The sequence below is a fragment of the Apodemus sylvaticus genome, chromosome 2 (genome assembly GCF_947179515.1).
Source record: "Apodemus sylvaticus chromosome 2, mApoSyl1.1, whole genome shotgun sequence".
NCBI lineage: Eukaryota > Metazoa > Chordata > Mammalia > Rodentia > Muridae > Apodemus > Apodemus sylvaticus.
Genome location: NC_067473.1, coordinates 46,587,794 through 46,590,660, shown reverse-complemented (window position 1 = coordinate 46,590,660; position 2,867 = coordinate 46,587,794). Strand labels below are relative to the sequence as shown.

General features: G+C 39.6%; 1 non-coding gene across 1 annotated transcript; it reads right to left on the bottom strand.

Moving 5' to 3' along the window:
* Nucleotides 1–379: 379 nt before the first annotated feature.
* On the bottom strand, nt 380–486 carry LOC127679648 (U6 spliceosomal RNA). The gene has a single exon (XR_007976895.1). It is a non-coding gene; the product is annotated as a U6 spliceosomal RNA (small nuclear RNA).
* Nucleotides 487–2,867: the final 2,381 nt, after the last annotated feature.

The following is a 2,867-nucleotide window of genomic DNA, read 5'->3' as shown; positions in this document are numbered from 1 at the left end:
TGTGTCCTGGACTTCCTATATGTTTTGAGTTACCAGCTTCATGCATTTTGCATTTTCTTTGACTGTTGAGTCAATGTTTTCTATGGTATCTTGAGCACCTGAGGTTCTTTCTTCTATCTCTTGTATTCTGTTGTTGATGCTTGCATCTATGACTCCTGAATTGTTTCCAAGGTTTTCTATCTCCAGAAATGTCTCCCTTTGTGATTTCTTTATTGTTTCTACTTCCACATTTAGATCCTGGATGATTTTGTTCAGTTCCTTCACTTGATTGTTTGTGTTTTCTTATAATTCTTTAAGGGATTTTTGTGTTTCTTCTTTAAGGGCTTCTGCCTGTTAACACATGATCTCCTGTATTTCTATTTTTTTTAACCGTGATCATAAAAATATGGAACGCTTCACGAATTTGCGTGTCATCCTTGTGCAGGGGTCATGCTAATCTTCTCTGTATCGTTCCAATTTTAGTATATGTGCTGCTGAAACGAGCACTCCTGTATTTCTTTAAGGGATTTTTGTGTTTCCTCTTTAAAGACTTTTACCTGTTGACCAATGTTCTCCTGTATTTCTTTAAGGGAGTTATTTAAGTCTTTCTTGAAGCCCTCTATCAGCATCATGAGATATGATTTTAAATCCAACTCTTAATTTTCCGGTGTGTTGGGGTATCTGAGACTTGCTGTGGTGGGAGAACTGGGTTCTAATGTTTCCATGTGGCCTTGGTTTCTGTTGGTAGGGTTCTTGTGCTTGCCTTTTGCCTTCTGGTGCTAGTTGGTATTCTTGTCTCTGGCTGGAGTTTGTTCCTCCTGTGGGCCTGTAAGCCTGTATCCTACTCCTCTGAGCTCAAAAGTGAAAGCACTGCTGGGAGATCTCTCTCTCCTGGCAGGCTATGCACAGAAAACTGTGGAGTTTCTTGATGCAAATGGTGGCAGGAAGACTTCCATCCCAGCTGCTCCACTGATCTTAGGCCTTGTGTGATTCTAGTTGGATCCCCTCCAGAGAGAAAGTGGAGATCTCATGTCTCTGCTCTCAAAAGTGAGAGCCTGCTGGGAGATCACTCCCTTCTGGAGGGCTATGCACAGAAGGCTGTGGAGTCTCCTGGCTCCCTGGTGCAAATGCGACAAAATGTGTCTTTATCATCCATCTCCCTTGGCTAATAGAATTTTAATACTCCACTTGTTTTTTTCAATATAATTTTATAATATGTTTCTCCAGAAAGAATAAAATTATAAATATCTTTACTGTTTTTCAGTAACCTTCTGGAAAAGAATGAGTATTTGATTGCATAACATAATCTAGAATACTTTTACTTGCTGTGTTCAGAAACTCATTCTTATAACAGAGTCCTTCCACAATCTCAAAAGAGTCTTTAAATCTCACAATTCTCCCCTCTTTTCCTTCATACTGAAAAGTCATTAAAAAATTTCCCAGGTCTTGTTTTCTCTCTTCCCATGGTGTGGTTTAAGAATGATTTCCGGTTGGGCTCTTTAATTGTCCATGTGTTAGAAATTCAGTCTATCAAGTGGTGGTGATGGTGTAGAGGTGTTTGAACCTATAAAAGTTGAATTCCAGAAGCGATATCTGGAAAACACCCTTGGGAGCCCATTGATCACTTTGTCTTTGGCTTCTTGGCAATACATTCATTTCTCATAGTCAAGAGGATCATTACTTTGTCAATATCTACTCTATGCATGGAATCTCTTAAGTATTGCATTGAATCTGTAGATTGCTTTCAGCAAGATGGCCATTTTTAATCTATCAGTCATGCCAATCCATGGGCATGGGAGATCTTTCCATCTTCTGAGGTCTTCTTTGATTTCTTACTTCAGAAATTTGAAGTTCTTGTCATACAGATCTTTCACTTGTTTGGTTAGAGTCACACCAAGATGTTTTGCAGTTCTGATAAAGAGAAGTGGATACAAAGTCCTACCTCAAGGAAGCTATTTGCAATTGAGATCTGTCAGACTGGAAAGTCAGTTTTGGCCAATAGAATGTCATTGGCATTCCCAGGCAAGCCAAGGAATAATTGGCCAACACAAAATGAAGTCTGTGCATTTTTGTATGTTCTATGGGTTCTTTTGGTAATTTGAGTTTTATTTGTTGTTTCTTCTAAGGATTTTTTGGTTTTGCTTCTTTTTGTTTTTTTTTCTGAGAGAAAGATCGAAAAGGAACATGAAGTTGGGTAGGTGGTTTAGTGATAATACACTTATTGGTTGCCTAGATAGTATGTAATTATTTTAGACTGATGTCCTTGGGACAAAACAGCCACCATCTTCATTAGATCAGTTGTGCCTGCTTACATGAGTTAATCACCATCAGTTCTAGGGACTGTGGACATTCTTTCATAGAATGGAAGAGTGTGATATTCATTGATCCTCATCTGAGTGTCCAGCTACCTTTCCCAGACAACTCTGCCCCAAATGTACTCAAGAAGAGGTTAGAGGACATAGGTTGGGAACGTTTTGGGGAAGGAGGCTTTATCTATGTGTCCATCGAGAACCTATCATCCATGAATGTAGAAATAGTTATTAATAAATCCCGAAGGTGGTTCGCTACCTGCCCCAATGGTCTATGTTCCTGAATGAAACACAAACATACAGCCTTTATATTTTAATATACCTTAACCAGAACAATAGCTGGGTTACTGACTGATCTCCAGTGCTGTTAGAATCTACTTCCTGCTGACAATTCTGAATTACTACTTACTAAATTCTTTGTTCTACCTCAGCAGCTTTGGACCCAGTTGGGCTGCATTCTCGTTCTCCTGGCTCCTTCACTTGGCAGCTGTGCCTCCCTGTCCTGCACTCTTCTCAGGCATAGTGTCTCTCCTCTCCTCCATACTCTGCCAACATAGAAGATCTTCTCTTTTCTTCTTC